We start from the raw sequence: 22,093 nt of genomic DNA, 5'->3' as shown, positions 1-22,093 counted from the left end.
GTTGTGGCAGATCCACATACCAGGCTGCCAGTACGTCTCCTCAGTCCGGTGAGACCTGTTCCGGCTCCACGTACGAAGCCTCCAGTGATGATCCATGGTCCGACGCCTCCAGTGATGATCCATGGCCCGGAGCCTGTAGTGATGATCCATGGCACGAAGCCTCCAGTGATAATCCATGGCCCGGAGCCCCCAGTGATGATCCATGGCCCAGGGCCTCCAGTGATGATCCATGGTTTGGAGCCTCCAGTGATGATCCATGGCCCGGAGCCTCCAGTGATGATCCATGGCACGAAGCCTCCAGTGATGATCCATGGCAAGAAGCCTCCAGGGGTGAGACATGGCACGAAGCCTCCAGAGACGGCCTCCTGTCCGGAGCTGCCAGAGTCTCCCTCCTGTCCGGAGCTGCCAGAGTCTCCCTCCTGTCCGGAGCTGCCAGAGTCTCCCTCCTGTCCGGAGCTGCCAGAGTCTCCCTCCTGTCCGGAGCTGCCAGAGTTGCCCACCTGTCCAGAGCTGCCAGAGTCGCCCTCCTGTCCGGGGCCCGCTGCGAGGGTCCCCAGTCCGGGGTCGGTGGCGAGGGTTCTCGCTCTAGAGGCGCCACCTAAGTGGGCCAAGCCAGAGGTGGAGCAGGGTCTACGTACCGCACCAGAGCCGCCACCGCGGTGAAATGCCCACCCAGACCCTCCCCTAAAGGTTCAGGTTTTACGGCCAGAGTCCGCACCTTTGGGGGGGGGGGGGGGGTACTGTCACGCCCTGACCTTAGTTCCTTTGTTATGTCTCTGTTTTGGTTTGGTCAGGGCGTGAGTTGGGGTGGGCATTCTATGTTTTTGTTCTATGTGTTATATTTCTATGTGTTTGGCCGAGTGTGGTTCTCAACCAGAGGCAGCTGTCTATCGTTGTCTCTGATTGAGAACCATACTTAGGTAGCCTCATCCCACCTGTGTTTTGTGGGTAGTTGTTTTCTGTTGTGTGTCTGCACCAGCCAGAACTGTTTCGCTCGTTATTTTTGTTATTTTTGTTATTTTTGTTATTTCTGTGTTCATTAAATAAATATGGATACGTACCACGCTGCACCTTGGTCCTCTCCTTCCAACATTACAGTATTGTTATTTGACACGTACTGTATCACATTGAAGCTTTAGTCCATACATCACGTAGGTACTAAAGTTGTTAAGCTAATACATGAACTAACAGCCGTACATTGAACGTTTTGAATCTCATTACTTGTAATTCATTTCCTTCATTTAGTGTGAACATTAAAATATGAAGATAAGATAGTGAAGTAGTTGTCACTTGCCTTACAATGATGTAAACGGTCCACGGGAGACACTGTCACACACCCATAGTTTGTTCTGACAAACTAAAGTGCTGAAAATCATGTGACACATCTCACATCTCATCAGTGACATACTTCCTAATAAGTGCATTTATTTAACAGGATGTTGAATAGTCTATGTGCTGGGTGTCAACATCAGTTGTGAAAACATGGTATGCTAATTTAAGTGTTTAGAATATTGTCATTTTCTAATGAACCTTCTACTCCAGAACAATTAGTTTCAGTCACTTGAAACATTGCAGAGGTGGCCTTAGTCATGTTTCACCAGTTTCAAATGAAATGGAGCCCAGCTGCCCACTAACTGATTCTTAACACATTGTGTGGGTCAGCCACTGACTCAACAGCTTTTTGTGGCCTATACATTTCATTACTGCCCGAAATGGACACAAAAACACAAAATATTTTCATTGTGGGATAATAAGATTCATTGCAGTTAATGTAGGTGTGGGGGTGGGGGGTAAATAACCCTTTTATTGGGAAGGGGACCCCTTAACAGCATTTTGTTACAGGCCCCCAAATAATCAAGTCCACCCTTGATAAAACAACGGAAACTTTAAGCAATATAACCATCTCCCTCTCCTCTATCTCCCAGGATAAAAAAAAAAATGTAGCTAAATCATGAACCAAAATCCATCCAACTTGCTTCCATCCAACTTGCTGAGTTACATTTGAGTTCAGTAAAATATACCCGGTTCTCACATTATCTTTCAACACGAAAAACAGACTTTGTCAGAAACAGAGTGACTGTAATTGTAATTTATGGATTATCACACACTCCTCCATTTCTCCTGCACCCACTTCCTCTTTCATTATGTCACTTCTATCTGCCAAGAAGAGCATGGTGGGCTGGGAGCCACAGGAGGGAGCCATTGACCTGCAGGGCAAGGTGTACCTCTTCGGCGGTCATGTCTAGATGGGACACAGCTTTTGTCAAATTGACGTTCTTAAGTTGATGTTGTTTTATTTTAGCTAACCCTAACCCTTTTTCTTACCTTAATCAATTATCCTAACCTGCTACGTTAAATCTCCCAACCTGTTGAACAAGTTCTCCTACATTTGCTAAGAAAAGTTCATTTTGACAAAAAGCTGTTTCCCTTCTATTCTAAACCCTGTTCGACCTGCACAAGGCCTTCTGGGAGAAGGAGACCCAGGAGCTGAGGACGTACTTTACCCAGCAGGTGGGTTTTTATTACAGTGCAATTAATGAACAACCTCAAATGCAGCCTCATGTGTGTCTCTTGAACAACACTCAAAATAAAAACGGACACAAAATAGCTCCCAACAATACACACATGAAAAATAGACATGTAATGGGATGTATCATCATATTTAAGATGAGTTAAGTTCAGATTCAGTTTAGAATGATTCATATAATGTTCAGCATATTTATATATTTGACCTTTCTGTAACATGATTTCCAGTGTGCTGTTTGTAACACTTGGGTTGATGGTCACTAGACTCAATGCTGTATGTTATGGATTCAATTCATAACTGTTGATAGTGATTGACGCCAGACTGGAGGTACAAGGACCGAGGACACGCTGATTGTTATTGTATTCTGTGAAATACTGATTCTGTAGTAGTTAACAAAGCCACTGCCTTTTGTTTTGACTTCCTACAAGCCTCTCAGGCTGGTATTTACAGAACATTTGTTGGTCTGATTAGGATATAAAGGATCTGTCTTCAAGAGGATGGTGTTTACAGAACATTTGTTGGTCTGATTAGGATATAAAGGATCTGTCTTCAAGAGGATGGTGTTTACAGAACAATTGTTGGTCTGATTAGGAAATAAAGGGTCTGTCTCCAAGAGGCCAATCAGACATTGTCTCTGCTTCTATGCTGGATGTTGTCTCCCTATTGCAACTTGTATTAAACCTGATTGATTCATGATTGACCTTATCAACGACTTCTCTTCTCTTTTGTTCACAGACGCACAAATGTCACACCCCCAGGACATGCTAACCTCTCACCTTGGCGATGACAGAGGAAGTTATGGGGGGGGGGGGGGGGTAATATATGATATTTCTCACTCATAATGTTTCACAATTCATCCAGGACCATAATCATGGTAGAATCCACAATAATGAATTTAGAAATATATTCTATTCTTAATTACAATAAAAGTTACTGCAAAATAACACAATAAACACAATAAATTAAACAAATGAAACTTTCTGCATTATAACCATCTCCCTCTCCTCTATCTCCCAGGCCTGAATGGGATTGTGTGTGGGATTTAAACATATAGTTAAATCATGAACCAAAATCCACTATTAATTTATTCAAGAGTTAAATTGGTTAAATTCGAGTTTGAAAAAAAACATATGGTTGTCACATTATGTTTCAACATGAAAAACAGACTTGGTATGAAACAGAGTAACTGTAATTGTATCTGACTGATTCTCACATACCACTCAACTTCTCCAACACCAACTTCCTCTTTGAAGTCTATTTGCCAAGAAGAGCCTGGTGGGCTGGAAGCCACAAAGACACTCTTTTCACTCCACTTGGATACGGAATTGACTTTTTAATGTAGCATGTTTGGAGACTGAGGTTAATGCTTAGGGTTCCCGAGTGGCGCAGCGGTCTAAGGCACAACATCTCAGTGCTAAAGGATTCACTACAGTACCTGGTTGGAATCCAGGCTGCATCACATCTGACTGTGATTGGGAGTCCCATAGGGAGGCGCAAAATTGACCCAATGTTGTCCAGGTTTGGCCGGGGAGACCGTTGTTGTAAATAAGAATTTGTTCTTAACTGACTTGCCTAGTTATATAAAGGTTAAATAAAATAAATAAAAATAGGTTAGTTAAAAGGGATATGGTTAAGGAAAATGGTCTCCTAACTAGGGTTGGAAGACAGCATTTGTTACCCTGAGCTTACAGTGGCAAGAAAAGGTATGTGAACCCTTTGGAATTACCTGCTTAAATTGGTCATACAATTTGATCTGATCTTCATCTAAGTCACAACAACAGACAAACACAGTCTGCTTAAACTAACAACACAAACAATTATACGTTTTCACGTCTTTATTGAACACACGAGTAAACATTCACAGTGCAGGGTGGGAAAAGTTTGTGAACCTTTGGATTTTATAACTGGTTTACCCTCCTTTGGAAGCAATAACCTCAACCAAACGTTTTCTGTAGTACTGAACTGTTTCAGTTCAGCAATATTCTTGTGATGTCTGGTGTGAACCGCTCTCTTGAGGTCATGCCACTGCATCGCAATTGGGTTGAGGTCAGGACTCTGACTGGGTCACTCCAGAAGGCGTATTTTCTTCTGTTGAAGCCATTCTGTTGTTGATTTACTTTGTGTTTTGGGTTGTTGTCCTGTTGCATCACTCAACTTCTGTTGACCTTCAATTGGCGGACAGATAGCCTTCCATTCTGCTGCAAAAAGTCTTGATAAACTTGGGAATTCATTTTTCCGTCAACGATAGCAAGCTGTTCAGGCCCTGAGGCAGCAAAGCAGGACCAAACCATGATGCTCCCTCCACCATAATTTACAGTTGGGATGAGGCTTTTATGTTTGTGTACTGTGCCTTTTTTTCTCCACACATAGTGTTATGTGTTCCTTCCAAACAACTCAACTTTAGTTAAATCTGTCCACAGAACATTTTGTCAGTAGCGCTGTGAAACATCCAGGTGCTCTTTTGCGAACTTTAGACATGCAGCAATGTTTTCTTTTTGGACAGCAGTGGCTTCTTCTGTGGTGTCCTCCCATGAACACCATTTTTGTTCAGTGTTTTACATATCAAGGCTTTTAGAGATACTTTTGTAACCCTTTCCAGATTTATGCAAGTCAACAATTCTTAATCTTAGGTCTTCTGTGATCTCTTTTTTTCGAGGTGCGGTTCACATCAGGCAATGCTTCTTGTGAATAGCAAACTCAAATTTTGTGAGTGTTTTGTATAGGGTAGGGCAACTCTAACCAGCATCACTACTCTGGACGGTTCTGACCTAGAATATGTGGACAACTACAAATGCCTAGGTGTCTGGTTAGACTGTAAACTCTCCTTCCAGACTCACATTAAACATCTCCAATCCAAAATTAAATCTAGAATTTCCTATTTCGCAACAAAGCATCCTTCACTCATGCTGCCTAACATACCCATGTAAAACTGACCATCCTACTGATCCTCGACTTCGTCGATGTCATTTATAAAATACCTTCCATACTCTATCCCACAAATTGGATGCAGTCTATCACAGTGGCATCCGTTTTGTCACCAAAGCCTAATATACCACTCACCATTGCGACCTGTATGCTCCAGTTGGCTGGCCCTCGCTTCATACTCGTCGCCAAACCCACTGGCTCCAGGTCATCTACAAGTTTCTGTAAGGTAAAGCCCCGACTTATCTCAGCTCGCTGGTCACCATAGCAGCACCCACCCGTAGCACGCGCTCCAGCAGGTATATCTCACTGGTCACCCCCAAAGCCAATTCTTCCTTTGGCCGCCTCTCCTTCCAGTTCTCTGCTGCTAATGAATGGAACGAACTGCAAAAATCACTGAAGCTGGAGAATCATATCTCCCTCACTAACTTTAAGCACCAGCTGTCAGAGCAGTTCACAGATCACCGCACCTGTACATAGCCCATCTGTAAATAGCCCATCCAATTACCTCATCCCCATACTGTTATTTATTTTGCTCCTTTGCACCCCAGTACCTCTACTTGCACACTCATCTTCTGCACATCTATCACCCCAGTGTTTAATTGCAATATTGTAATTATTTCGCCACTATGGCCTATTTATTGCATTACCACTCTTATCCTACCTCATTTGCACACACTGTATATAGACTTTTTCTATTGTAATATTGACTGTATGTTTGTTTATTCCATGTGTAACTCTGTGTTGTTTGTGTCGCACTGCTTTGCTTTATCTTGGCCAGGTCGCAGTTGTAAATGAGAACTTGCTCTCAACTTGCCTACCTGGTTAAATAAAGGTGAAATAAAAATAAATAAAAAACATTGGTGAGTCCATCTTGGTAAGTCTATAAGAGCTTTGCACATCTGAAATGAACAATATTTCCACATTATTCTTTAAAAAATTCTTCAAGCTCTTTCAAATTGGTTGTTGATCATTGCTAGAAAGCCTTTTTCAAGTCTTGTCATAGATTTTCAAGCCGATCAAACTGAAATTAGGCCACTCAGGAACATTCAATGTTGTCATAGTAAGCAACTGGTGTATATTTGGCATTTTGTTTTAGGTTATTGTCCTTTTGAAAGGTGAATTTGTGTCCCAGTGTCTTTTGAAAATCAGACTGAACCAGGTTTTTCTCTAGAGTTTTGCTTAGCTCTATTCCATTTATTTGTATCCTAAAAAACTTAATGACAAGCATACCCATAACATATTGCAGCCATCACCATGCTTGAAAATATTTAGATATTGGTAGTGGTACTCTAAATATGTTGATATGTTGTGTTGGACATAGAGTGAATTTCTTGGCCAAATGTTTTGCAGTTTTACTTTAGTGCCTTATTGCAAACAGAATGCATGTTCTGGAATATTTTTATTCTGTACATGTTTCCTTCTTTTCAGTCTGTAATTCAGGTTCGTATTATGGAGTAAGTAACTTGTTGTTGATCGATCCTCAATTTTCTCCAATCACAGCCATTAAACTCTGTAACGGTTTTGAAGTCACCACTGGCCTTATGGTGAAATCAGTGGAGGCTGCTGAGGGGAAGACAACTCATAATAATGTCTGGAACGGAGAAAATGGAATGGAATCAAACACATGGAAGTGAGTAAAATCTGTGAGTAAAATCCCTGTGCTGTGTTTTTCCTCTCCGGGGCCTGCGTTAGCAAGGACGCCTGTATCTTTGTAGTGATTGGGTGTATTGATAAACCATCCAAAGTGTAATTAATAAACTCACTACGCTCAAAGGGATATTCAATGTCAGATTTATTTTCTTTTTACCCATCTACCAACAGATGCCCTTCTTTGTGAGGCAATGGAAAAGCTGGTTATATCTGTTTGAAAGTTGCTGCTTGACTGAGGGACCTTACTGAAAATTGTATGTGTGGGGTACAGAGATGAGGTAGTCATTAAAAATCATGTTTAACACTAGTATTGCACAGAAAGTGAATCCATGCAACTCATGTGACTAGTTAAGGAAATCTTTACTCCTGAACTTATTTAGGCTTGCCATAGAAAAGGTGTTGAATATATATGGACTTTCAGCTTTTCATTTTTATGTCTAAAAACATAATTCCACATTGTGTGTAGAACAGTGACACAAAATCTCAATTTAATCCATTTTAATGAGATATGTTAAATGTTGGACCAAAAAGACCAAAAGATTTCATGGAAATTGAATGTAACGGTTTTAATTAGAGGACAATTAATAAACAACCTTAAAATTCAGTCTCAATTGTTTCTTTGATTTAACACTCAACATAAAAACTGACACGATAACTTCTAAATAGATACAAACTGAAAATAGATAATATTGTTATTCTGGGAACTGCACAAAAGATGCAGAGAAACAGTGACTAGTAGATGTTAACACCATTCTGCCATCATGTAGACTTACTGCACCAACTTCCTCTCTTGTATCAGACCACTGTCTCTCCAACTAACTGTGTCTTCTCTCCTCAGTCATCATTGACTTTATATGGTTTTAAACTGCCTTCAGTAAGCTAGTTGAACTCAGCAGTTCCTCTATACTGGAACCCATTAAACAGATGCTCTGTGAACTCAACACTAAAAATAAATAGTCTAAAATAAAGAGTATCCTACATCATCGTATCAACACTATAGTAACAGTTAAATACTTTTCTTCCCAGCAAATTCTACAAATATGCAGATAAGAGCACATAATTGTAAATGTAACAAATGTACCAATAGAAAACTAATACACAATGACAATACTGTACAAAAAAATACTTAATACCCATTGGAAAATTAACATGCACCTCTTTAATTCACTTGTGCATAAAGTCCATCTAGGTTGTTAAGAGGTGGTTCCTGGGCCCCTCTTCTGGTCACATTGACTTCAGCATACTCACTCTCCTGTCCCTGGACCCTGTCCTGGGCTGCAGCTGGGGTCTCTTTGGGCCGTAGTTTGGAGAAGTCTATGTCACCGTATTGGATCTCTTCAGACTGGTCTTCTGCAGGTTCCTCTGGTTCCTCTCCGGCTGTGGCCTGGTTAGCACACACTGTCCCAACCGGGGAGTTCTGTGGAGAGAACACAGAGAGAGGAACAGGTGTAAAGCTCTAAGCTCAGTCATGTGTAAAACTCTAAGGTCAGCAGGTTACACAACACATACTGAGGAGATGTCAATGAAAATGTAAATTCAACTGACAGGTGCAAAGAGGTACATTTTGCCAACAAATGAGCTCCAATCTAATGTAAACACTGTCAAAGTCCAACAGCTATTCTGTTATCATTCCATATTCTTACAGGATGTGGCATTGCTTTCGGTTTGTTCATCTCCCCTGAACTTGCTCTAAAATGATGTTAACCTCATGGCTTTGGATAGTTTCAGCATTAATTCTATTCTTCCTTATATACACTTTGTAGATGGTTTGAAAATTGAGCCTTATTCCCACCTGTCCCTGTGGATTGTCTGTCCTTTCAAGTCCATCGTGAAGCCTCGAGTTTCTCCTCCTGGAAGACATTTACAAAGGTATTCTGAATGCACTGAGAGGGTTTTCATATGCAAAAGCACAAACACAACATACATAATTTTTTTATTTGATGCCAGGAAAAGTTTTTACCATACAAAAAGACTGATCAGGATGATAAACAAAAAGGCCGCCAGAGTTCCTGCTGCAACCACAAAAACCATTGAGTTATTATGCTCCTCTGGCCCTGAAAATACAGAACATATTATGGTCATTTCTCACATAAAAATGTCTAAAGTACACTACTTGACCAAAAGTATGTGGACAACTGCTCGTTGAACATCTCATTCTAAAATCATGGGTATAAATATGGAATACAAAATGTCATTGTATGTTGTAGGATTAAGATTTCCCTTCACTGGAACAAAAGGTTCCATGAAAAACCATGAACCATGAAAAACAGCTCCAGACCATTTCTCATCCACCAAACTTTACAGTTGGCTCTATGCATTGGGGCAGGTAGCTTTCTCCTGGCATCTGCCAAACCCAGATTCGTCCAATGGACTGCCAGATGGTGAAGCGTGATTCATCATTCCAGAGAACGGGTTTCCACTTCTCCAGAGTACACCACTCACGTCGATTCTTGCCATTGTGCAAGGTGATTTTAGGCTTGTGTGCGGCTGCACAGCCATGGAAACCCATTTCATGAAGCTCTCAAACAAAGAGTTCTTGTGCTAACATTGTTTCCAGAGGCAGTTTGATACTCTGTAGTGAATGCTGCCATTTTACTGCCAATGTTTTTGTCTATGGAGATTGCATGGCTTTGTGCTCGATTTTATACACCTGTCAGCAATGTGTGTCCACATACTTTTGTATATATATTGTATATCTAACCTAAGATTGTGCCCTACGTGCCAGTTTTACCTTTAATAGCCAGCTGCACGTCATTCGACTTCCCACAGCCGTGACTATTTCTTGCTTCACAGTAGTACAGTCCTCCATCACCAACAGTCACATTGAGGGTGTAACTCAGTCCAGATGCTACCTGTGTTGGTTTATCTCCACTGATCTGGAACCAGGGGAAGTTTGTCACAGGAGGGTTGGCTGTACTGCTGCACGTCAGATTAACACAGCTGCCCACTAATACTGGATCAGCTGGACTGATGGAGGCAGAGGTGTCCTTAGGAGAGACTGAGGGAGAGGGGTTCATTTAGAATGTATCTGGATATGGTATATTGAATAGTCTCATCAAAACCACTCTATTACAATCATCAGTGAAAACATGATAGAATGATCTATTCTACAGGAACCGGTGACTAAATCTTACATGAAACGTTAAGCATCATGTTATGTTCAGCTGTCTTGTTGCTTGTCCCTACTGGGTAGACTGCAGTACAAGTGATGTTCTTCTCATGATGAAGGTATGACGGAGTGAAGGTCACCGTGGAGAAAACTGATTTGGTTTGGTCTGGATTCTCCTGCAGTTGGTTCTCAGGTGTGAACTGTGTTGGGAGAGTCCATGTCAGCTCAGGGGGGTGTTCAGGACAGGGAGCGACAGCAGAGCAGTTCAAACTGACAGGGGTCCCTTCCTTCATCTCACCTGAGACAGTAAGGATGGGACTGGAAGGCAAATCTGTAATATATTGTAGATGAAGATATTTTACACTAAAAGTTAAACTGCACACTTGTTCTACTCTTATCTTTGATGAAAGGAATATGAACTGGGAAAAATAGTTGGTAAACAGTTAAATTGTGTCTTACGTCTGACATTTATATCAACAGACTTTTCATTGTCTGTTGCAAGGAATGGTTGACTCTCAATCCTGAAGAAGTATCTATTAGTGTAACTGGTGGTTACATTGAAGAAGACTGTGGTGCAGTTCTTCTGGGACATGTTTCCAGTTATCTTCCCTTGATATCTGTTGACCGTCTCACTACTGTTAAATATCACACTGTCCGGACGCCCACCAAAGTATGGATTTTCTTTAATCCACACTCCAGAGGTTGGTATTGTGCTGTTAAATGTATACTTATTTTCGCCAGGAATATAAAATGAACATGGGATTTGCACACAGGAGCCAGTCAGTCCATCCAGTCTATTTGGCATTGTGGTGATCAAATCTCGTCGGCCAAAACAGGCCAAAACACCTGCAACATAAAAGACAACATCAGGGAGGTTCTGATATATTTTCGGTACAGTCCAATGATATGTATTAACCCTAGATGACTGCTTGGCTGCTGATTGGAAGCCACCGCACAGCCATCTTGTAACTCCTCTTTCAGTGTAAAACAGATTTTGGAAGATATAGAAACACATTTATTAATGTCTACATTTGTTTTTGACAAGTATATTCTATTAGAGATACCTTATTGCAAACTTTTAAATTACATTTTGTGACCTGCAACACTTCCTTCAACAGAGAGACCCTACCCTTGCTCCAGCCAATGATTGCATCTTGTAACTCACTGAACTGGTATTATCCAATAACTACTTCATCTTTGAGTCTTTTTTCCTTCAAATTCGGTGTGTAGCCATGGGCTCCCCCTTTGACCCCAACTATGTGAACCTGTATGTGGAACAATTTGAGGATGCACTCATTTACACAACAGAGAAACACCGCCTACTATCTAAAATCCTCTCATGGAAGAGATACACAGATGATGTCTATGTGCTCTGGGAAGGAAGTCAGCAGGAACTAAATTAATTCCAAACTCTGCTAAACGAGAGCTCTAAATATCTCAAATTCACCATGCAGACTGATGAGAGAAAAATAAACTACCTGGACTTATGGATCATCAAAGAGAATGATGTTTTACATACAGACTTGTACACAACCAACAGACCTCAATACCCTGCTACGTGGGGATAGTATGCATCCCCTTCCCCTCAGGAATGGTCTACCATATAGCCAGTTATAAAGGATTAAACAAGTACACCAAGTGTTCAGAGAAAATGAAAGCAATCCTGAAAAAGCACTGGCATATTCTGCTATCAGACAAAAAAAATTCACACCTCTTCAAGGAACCCCCACTGGTGGTCTATAAGTGTGGTCGCAATATTGGGGATAGCTTAGTGAGATCTGACTTGCCCCCTGAGCCCACTTAGACACTCTTGACACCCATTCCAAATGGGAACTACACATGTGGCTCATGCTCACAGTGCAATAGCACTACAAAAACATCCTTCTTCAGACACCCACATACAGGTGGAAAAATCCCTGTTAGGGGTATCATCTCTTGCAAGACAAAGGGAGTAATCTTTCTCATCACATGTTCATGTGGAAAAGCCAACGTAGGAGAAACGAAAAGACAATTAAAACAATGCAGAGCTGAACACCGCAGCTCAATCAGGTGTAAGAACACTGACTATCCAATAGCAGCTCAATCAGGTGTAAGAACACTGACTATCCAGTAGCAGCTCACTTTGTTGAAGCTAACCATCCCATCTCCTCCCTCAAATACACACTCATATACACACGCATTGAGCATGTTGGTCTACCAAGGAGAGGAGGTTTTTAAAAACATTGACCCCTAGTGTCTTAAAATTGAATTTGGTCTCAGTCCCTTCTAATGAACAATTATTTTTTATAAAGAAGTCTTTTAAATGAATATATTCTTTCTACAGCTTATCAGCGTACAACCAAAATGTTCCCCCTGTTGATGATGCTTATTATGCATTATGGATTAACCAAAATATAACATTTTAACAACATTTAATGATATTGGAAAAAATTTAATATATGTGAAATTAAATTAAACAAATATATATGTTGATGCTAATCTTATGCTAATGTTAATGATAACAATAGGCTAATATACACTGCTCAAAAAAATAAAGGGAACACTTAAACAACACAATGTAACTCCAAGTCAATCACACTTCTGTGAAATCAAACTGTCCACTTAGGAAGCAACACTGATTGACAATAAATTTCACATGCTGTTGTGCAAATGGAATAGACAAAAGGTGGAAATTATAGGCAATTAGCAAGACACCCCCAAAAAAGGAGTGATTCTGCAGGTGGCGACCACAGACCACTTCTCAGTTCCTATGCTTCCTGGCTGATGTTTTGGTCACTTTTGAATGCTGGCGGTGCTCTCACTCTAGTGGTAGCATGAGACGGAGTCTACAACCCACACAAGTGGCTCAGGTAGTGCAGTTCATCCAGGATGGCACATCAATGCGAGCTGTGGCAAAAAGGTTTGCTGTGTCTGTCAGCGTAGTGTCCAGAGCATGGAGGCGCTACCAGGAGACAGGCCAGTACATCAGGAGACGTGGAGGAGGCCGTAGGAGGGCAACAACCCAGCAGCAGGACCGCTACCTCCGCCTTTGTGCAAGGAGGTGCACTGCCAGAGCCCTGCAAAATGACCTCCAGCAGGCCAACACAAGTCGATGGAAAAGGTTTCAGTTTTAAAGCTCATTTCCTGTAATTCTACACATTTTGCTATCATATGCTATCTGGGGCTGTTTGGTAATCTGTCCCTGCTCCTAACCTGCAACCAAATTGATTTGGCGTGAAAAGAGTGTGTCCCATGTGCAACAGGAGAGAGCCAGCGACCTGCAGGGCAATGGGTGGCAGGGTAGACATGGGCCCTCTCTTCGACGGTCAAGTCCAGATGGGATGAAGCTTTTGTCAAATTGAAGTTGTATTCTTTTAGCATTTTCGCTAATCCTAACCCTTTTCCGTACTTTCATCTAATCATCATAACCTGATACATTAATTATCCTAATCTGCTGCATAAATTCTGCTAAACTTGCTAGAAAACAACATTTTGACAAAAGCTGTATCCCTTCTAGACAAAACCATCTTCGACCTGCCCAAGGCCTTCTGGGAGAAGTAGACCTAGGAGCTGAGGGCGTACTTTACCCAACAGGTGGAGGGAGAGCTGAAGGCTCTGGTGGACAGGATCAGGGATTGAGAGGCGGAGGGACCAGATGATTCAGAGAGAGAAGAGAGAAAGTATTGACTATTGGACACTACACTACGCTGATGCTGCAATATTGTGCGGATGAGAATATGGTGCGACTGACAAAAAAGGGACCAACATTCTCATTTCAGTTTTGTGGCAAATGCTTTGCCCATATGTGGGTAAAATGTATTAAAATGTCATGTCTGCATGCAGTTTAGGCTGCCACTCACTATCAATGGATATGTGAGTTGGTATTAGGTAATATTTTTATTTTACTTAACTAGGCAAGTCAGTTATGAACAAATTCTTATTTATAATGACAGCCTAGGAACAGTGGCTCAACTGCTTTGTTCAGGGGAAGAACAATAGAGTTTTTATTTATTTATTTAATTTAATTTTTTTTATTTCACCTTTATTTAACCAGGTAGGCTAGTTGAGAACAAGTTCTCATTTACAACTGCAACCTGGCCAAGATAAAGCATAGCAGTGTGAACAGACAACAACACAGAGTTACACATGGCGTAAACAATAAACAAGTCAATAACACAGTAGGAAAAAAACAAAATGAGTCTATATACATTGTGTGCAAAAGGCATGAGGTAGGCAATAAATAGGCCATAGGAGCGAATAATTACAATTTAGCAGATTAACACTGGAGTGATAAATCAACAGATGATCATGAGCAAGTAGAGATACTGGTGTGCAAAAGAGCAGAAAAGTAAATAAATAAAAACAGTAAGGGGATGAGGTAGGTAAATTGGGTGGGCTGTTTACAGATGGACTATGTACAGCTGCAGCGATCTGTTAGCTGCTCAGATAGCAGATGTTTAAAGTTGGTGAGGGAAATAAGTCTCCAACTTCAGTGATTTTTGCAATTCGTTCCAGTCATTGGCATCAGAGAACTGGAAGGAAAGGCGGCCAAATGAGGTGTTGGCTTTTGGGATGATCAGTGTTACGCACGCCTCTGAGAAGAGGGAACGCAACACCCTGCTACAACTCAACTCCCCGAGAAGTGAAAGAGGTATGGACTGTAGGTGCGAGTAAGGATGACAAAAGTCAGAATTTACCGTTTACTAGGATTTATTTCCTACACGGTAATATGGGGAAAAGGGGCTGGACGGAACCAAAGGAAAGAAAGTAAATATCAAAGCTCCCCCTCTCCTATCTAACCTGCCTACCCACTTAACTTACCTAACTAAGCACCACCTGGTGCCCTAACCAAAATACAGGGGGTGGTCCGCCCAGGTCTTACCTAGTGTGCCTAGACATTGAATATACTACGGGTATATGTATGCCCTCGGGCCTCTTGCCTAAGCACTCCCTAAGTGCCTTCCCCTTCCCCCCTGGGAACAAATGAAACAGAATAATTATTAACAATTTCACAAACACTTTACAACAAAACTGAGTAAACTAACTCAGGCCACTAAAGAAGCTTTGACAAAGCAACAAACACAGAACTCTTTCTAACCTTTTCTCCAAAATATTCAATCTCCCTCTAACCTTTTCTCCAAAATATTCAATCTCCCTCTAACCTTTTCTCCAAAATATTCAATCTCCCTCTAACCTTTTCTCCAAAATATTCAATCTCCCTCTAACCTTTTCTCCAAAATATTCAATCTCCCTCTAACCTTTTCTCCAAAATATTCAATCTCCCTCTAACCTTTTCTCCAAAATATTCAATCTCCCTCTAACCTTTTCTCCAAAATATTCAATCTCCCTCTAACCTTTTTTTCTGAACAGAACACTGGCTTTTATATCTTCAGGTGGCAATGGTGATTAGAGTCAGCTGCTTCTTGACGAGGGGGCGGAGTCAGCTCCAATCATCAATTAGCCTGGGGTCGACCAATCAGCTGCTTGGGGAGGCTTCCAGGAAGCCATCTCCTGAAACACACACACTCAAATACAACACAGAAACTGGGGAACGTAACAATCAGTGAGATATACCTGCTGGAGCGCGTGCTACGGGTGGGTGTTGTTATCGTGACCAGTGAACTGAGATAAGGCGGAGCTTTACCTAGCATGGACTTATAGATGACCTGGAGCCAGTGGGTCTTGCGACGAATATGTAGCGAGAGCCAGCTGACTAGAGCATACAGGTCGCAGTGGTGGGTGGTATAAGGTGTTTTAGTAACAAAACGGATGGCACTATGATAAACTGCATCTAGTTTGCTGAGTAGAGTATTGGAAGCTATTTTGTAGATGACATCGCCAAAGTCGAGGATCGGTAGGATAGTCAGTTTTACTAGGGTGAGTTTGGTGGCGTGAGTGAAGGAGGCTTTGTTGTGAAATAGAAAGCCGATTCTTGATTTGATTTTGGATTGGAGATGTTTAATATGAGTCTGGAAGGAGAGTTTACAGTCTAGCCAGACACCTAGGTATTTATAGATGTCCACATATTCTAGGTCGGAACCGTCCAGGGTGGTGATGCTAGTCGGGCGGGCGGGTGCAGGCAGCGAACGGTTGAAAAGCATGCATTTGGTTTTACTAGCGTTTAAGAGCAGTTTGAGGCCACGGAAGGAGTGTTGTATGGCATTGAAGCTCGTTTGGAGGTTAGATAGCACAGTGTCCAAGGAAGGGCCAGAAGTATACAGAATGGTGTCGTCTGCGTAGAGGTGGATCAGGGAATCGCCCGCAGCAAGAGCAACATCATTGATATATACAGAGAAAAGAGTCGGCCCGAGAATTGAACCCTGTGGTACCCCCATAGAGACTGCCAGAGGACCGGACAACATGCCCTCCGATTTGACACACTGAACTCTGTCTGCAAAGTAGTTGGTGAACCAGGCAAGGCAGTCATCAGAAAAACCGAGACTACTGAGTCTGCCGATAAGAATATGGTGATTGACAGAGTCGAAAGCCTTGGCCAGGTCGATGAAGACGGCTGCACAGTACTGTCTTTTATCAATGGCGGTTATGATATCGTTTAGTATCTTGAGCGTGGCTGAGGTGCACCCGTGACCGGCTCGGAAACCGGATTGCACAGCGGAGAAGGTACGGTGGGATTCGAGATGGTCAGTGATCTGTTTATTAACTTGGCTTTCAAAGACCTTAGATAGGCAGGGCAGGATGGATATAGGTCTGTAACAGTTTGGGTCCAGGGTGTCTCCCCCTTTGAAGAGGGGGATGACCGCAGCAGCTTTCCAATCCTTGCGGATCTCAGACGATATGAAAGACAGGTTGAACAGGCTGGTAATAGGGGTTGCGACAATGGTGGCGGATAGTTTCAGAAATAGAGGGTCTAGATTGTCAAGCCCAGCTGATTTGTATGAGTCCAGGTCTTGCAGCTCTTTCAGGACATCCGCTATTGTAGGAGTAAATGAGACACATAAAGGCATAGGACAGCTGAACATTAAAAAACAGACCACACGAAGAGAAGAGACACATAGTCTGCTGATTCCACTAAAGGCACACATACCAGAGAAATATGCACTTAGGGCACCTGGACACACTAGACATATAGTCTGCTGATTCCACTAAGGGCACACATACCAGAGAAATAGGCACCTAGGGCAACTGGACAGACTAGACACATAGTCTGCCCATTCCACTAAGAGCACACATACCAGAGAAATAGGCGCCTAAGGCAACTGGACACACTAATGATAGAAGAGACACATAGTCTGCCGATTCCAATAAGGGCACACATACCAGAGAACATGCTGAGGCACTGAGTTAAATACAGGGCTAAGTCATAGGCCTATAGGATAGATGGACATATATTATTTTTAAGACAAGCACGGGTCTGGCCACTATTATAATCTAACTGAAAGCAGATATGGGCGTTAGTAGGCGTGAACAAGCAGGAAGCCTGAACTAAAAAGATAATGGTGGCAGGAAGGATTAAGGGAAGTATGCTTATTTGCATATGGGTTGGACCCATATGCTATATGTGTATAAAGACTGGAGCCGGGGCTGGGAAGCGGGGTGTGTGTTCCGCGGACCATTCCGGCTTTGATATACTTTGTATTAAAAGCCTAATTGATTTCACAAGATCTTGTCAGCGTTATGTTTGAACCGATTGTCTACGACACTATCTGGATTTGGGTAAAGGAGAAGCTGGGGACGTTTGTGCGAGTAGCTGCGGAGCTGTTGGCCGAGGTTGGAGTAGCCAGGTGGAAGGCATGGCCAGCCGTTGAGAAATGCTTGTTGAAGTTTTCGATTATCATGGATTTATCTAAATCTGCAAAAATGTCTAAAAACATATTTTCACTTTGTTATTATGGGATATGAATACCTTCTGATGTCAATGTATACGTGTATACAAGATGACGGTAAGATACTGCTAGACATTGGTTCTGATCTATTGGGGCGGCAGGTAGCCTAGTGGTTTGAGAGTTGGGCCTGTAACCGAAAGGTTGCTAGATCAAATCCCCCAAGTTGACAAGGTAAAAATCTATTGTTCTTCCCATGAACAAAGCAGTTAAGCCCCTGTTCCTAGGCAGTCATTATAATTAAGAATTTGTTCATAACTGACTTGCCTAGTTAAATAAAATAAAAATATTACCTAATACCAACTCACATATCCATTTATAGTGAGTGGTAGCCTAAACTGCATGCAGACATGTAATTTTAATACATTTTACTCACATATAGGCAAAGCATTTGCCACAAAACTGAAATGAGAATGTTGGTCCCTTTTTTGTCAGTCCCACCATATCCCCATCCCCACCATACTGCAGCATCAGTGTAGTGTAGTGTCCAATAGTCAATGCTTTCTCTCTTCTCTCTCTGAATCATCTGGTCCCTCCGCCTCTCAATCCCTGATCCTGTCCTCCAGAGCCTTCAGCTCTCCCTCCACCTGTTGGGTAAAGTACACCCTCAGCTCCTGGGTCTCCTTCTCCTAGAAGGCCTTGGGCAGGTCGAAGATGGTTTTGTCTAGAAGGGATACAGCTTTTGTCAAAATGTTGTTTTCTAGCAAGTTTAGCAGAATTTATGAAGCAGATTAGGATAATTAACGTATCAGGTTATGATGATTATATGAAAGTACGGAAAAGGGTTAGGATTAGCTAAAATGCTAAAAGAATACAACTTAAATTTGACAAAAGCTTTATCCCATCTGGACTTGACCGTTGAAGAGAGGGCCCATGTCTACCCTGCCACCCATTGCCCTGCAGGTCACTGGCTCTCTCCTGTTGCACACGGGACACACTCTTTTCACGCCAAATAATTTTGGTTGCAGGTTAGGAGCAGGGACAGATTACCAAACAGCCCCAGATAGCATATGATTGCAAAATGAGTAGAATTACAGGAAATTAGCTTTAAAACTGAAACCTTTTCAATCGACTTCATGGAAAAATGTGTTGAATAGCAGGGAATTAGCTTTATAACTGCCACAGTTTGTCTCAGCCTCATTGCAAAATGTGTAGAATAGCATTATCAAATTGCAAATTTTCCTCTCTGCATCATGGCAAAATGTGTTGAAATGCAGGAAAGTAAGCGCAGGGTCCAAATTGCGATTGTCCAACCTTGGTTAGGAGAGCATTTTCCCTAACCCTAACCCCAGTCTCCTAACATGCTGCGTTAATTCTCCTAACCTGCTGCATAAATTCTCATAAACTGCTACAAAAAAGTCAATTCCGTATCCAAGTGGAGTGAAAAGAGTGTCTCTGTGGCTTCCAGCCCACCAGGTTCTTCTTGGCAAATAGACTTCAAAGAGGAAGTTGGTGTAGGAGAAGTTGAGTGGTGTGTGAGAATCAGTCAGATACAATTACAGTTACTCTGTTTCATACCAAGTCTGTTTTTCATGTGGAAACATAATGTGACAACCATATATTTTGTATCGAACTCAAAATAAACTTTTCCTTTTTTTATTTGAATAAATTATTAGTGGATTTTGGTTAATAATTTAACTATATTTTTTAAATCCCACAGATATTCCCATTCAAGCCTGGGAGATACGGGAGAGGGAGATGGTTATGCTGCCGAAAGTTTCTTTTAACAATTTATTGGGAGCAGACTGGGGGCCCGTATCAAAATGTGGTGACCTGTCCTACCCCGAAAGAGGAACATTAAATACCGTAGTATTCTTTTAAAATAAAATCTCATACAATTATTAGGAAGTACGTCACTGATGAGATGTGAGATAAACTAATGTAGTGAAATTCATGTGGCATGTCAGACCACACTACGGGTGTGACAGTCTCTACTATAGACAGTTTACGTTATCTAAGGCAAGTATCTACTTCTTCAATATATTTTCTGTAAATTTGAATGTTCAAAATAAATTAAAGGAAATTAATTATGAGTAATGATATTCAATATGTTCTAAAGTACTGCTGTTTGTTCATGTATTATCTTCACAACTGAAGGACATAATGTATTGATATGGAGATGGTTCAATGCAATGTGTTGTGTGAGTTAAGCTACTCTACCAGTAAGTGTATGTTTGTACTGTTTCAGGTGATCAGTAGTGTGTGAGTTCTCACATGGCTTGTCCTGAGAACATGTTTTTTCTCATTGTCCTCTTTATGTCAGGTGAGTCTTCCACACAGCAACAACTAGTTATGAATCAGACATAAAGGAATAAGCACAAGTCATTATATTTTATGGGATGCGCTATATTCCAGCTTTTTAATTGTGTAGAAAAGTGTACATTTAATTCCTAATTAGTGTATTTTAATAGTCTGTATTTAAACTTCTGTGTAAAAGTTGTAGCATATTTTTGATACTGAATGTTATCAGATATTCAATCAAAAGCTGATATTAGATAAATGGAACCTGAGTGAACAAATAACACAACAATTACATACTTATTTCATTTCTTTCACTAACAAAGTTATGCAACACCCACATGTCCCTGTGTAAAAAAGTAATTGCCCCTTTACTCTCAATAACTTGTTGTGTCTCCTTTAGCTGAAATGACTCCAATCAAACACTTCCTGTAGTTGTTGATCAGTCTCTCACGTTGCTGTGGGTTTTAACTCAGCGACATTTGTGGGTTTTCAATCATGAACTGCTCGTTTCAAGTCCTGCCACAATATCTCAATAGGGATTAGATCTGGACTAGGCCATTACAAAACTTTACATTTGTTGCTTTATATCAATTTTCATGCTGACTTGATTGTGTGTTTTGGAATGGTGGCACAACCAGTTATTGAGTGTAAGGTGGCAATTCCTTTTTCACACTTTGTTAATGAAATAAATTAAATAACTGTGACTATTTTTTTTAGATTTCTAAACTCAAGTTCCCTTTATCTAATAGGTTTTGGTTGAAGATCTGATAACATTCACTATAAAAAAAAAGAAGCAAAAATAGAGAACCAGAAAGGGGGAAATACCTTTTCATGTCACTGTATGTGCATGTGAAAACAACGTCAGTGTGAGCTAACAGTATAGCTTCCACCACTGTCCCTGTCACCATACCGGGCTCAAACTAGTGGTCCTCTGCTCACAAACACATGTCACCTCACTCCTTGACAACACACCAACCAATTGAAAAATCACCTGTACATAGAAATAAGTTCATATTATTATTATTGGGAGAGACTGTACCAGTGATGTGTATAAATCCTGGATCGCTGATGTTATGTAACGGCCAATGAGAGACTTTAAATCCACCGGTCTCTATATAGGGTACTCCCCAGAAGAAGCAGTCCTCCATAAGAATTAATGGAATTCTACAGTATTTCAATAAAATGTTTCAAGGACAAAATGACATGTATTTAAGTATTTTGTTGTAGATGGGACAGAAAAGTTAGTACTCTATAAATACAATACTTTAATATCTTTACATGCTTTTTATTTTATTTGTTATGTTCAGGTCATAAAAAAAGCATGAGCTGGAGCACACCCAGAGAAAATGACTTATTGTAGAGGTGCTGACTAACAGTGAATACACTGTAAGCTATAAAAACAAAGAGAGTTGCACACTCTATCTATATAAACTCCCAGTCATTTATTGGGTAAAACACCAACGTTTCGGCATCCCTGTGCCTTCTTCAGGGTAAAGCCATGAATGCTTGATCCAGGTTATGTAGACAAACAGTGAAATTAGTGCAACCAATGACAATAGTGAGGGGTGTGTCATAATTATGAGGTTAATTAGAGTGAATTGAGTGAAACTGTTAAAAGACAATAATTTACAGCATATTAAATATATTAGCCTATTGTTATCATTAAAATTAGCATAAGATTAGCATCAACATACATTATTGTTTAATTTAATTTCACATATATTTAATTGTTTCCAATATCATTAAATGTTGTTACATGTAATATTTTAGTTCATCCATAATGCATAATAAGCATCATCAACAGGGGGAACATATTGGTTG

The sequence above is a fragment of the Salvelinus namaycush genome, unplaced genomic scaffold, assembly GCF_016432855.1.
Source record: "Salvelinus namaycush isolate Seneca unplaced genomic scaffold, SaNama_1.0 Scaffold254, whole genome shotgun sequence".
Classification (NCBI taxonomy): Eukaryota; Metazoa; Chordata; class Actinopteri; order Salmoniformes; family Salmonidae; genus Salvelinus; species Salvelinus namaycush.
Note: the sequence above shows the minus strand (reverse complement) of the source record.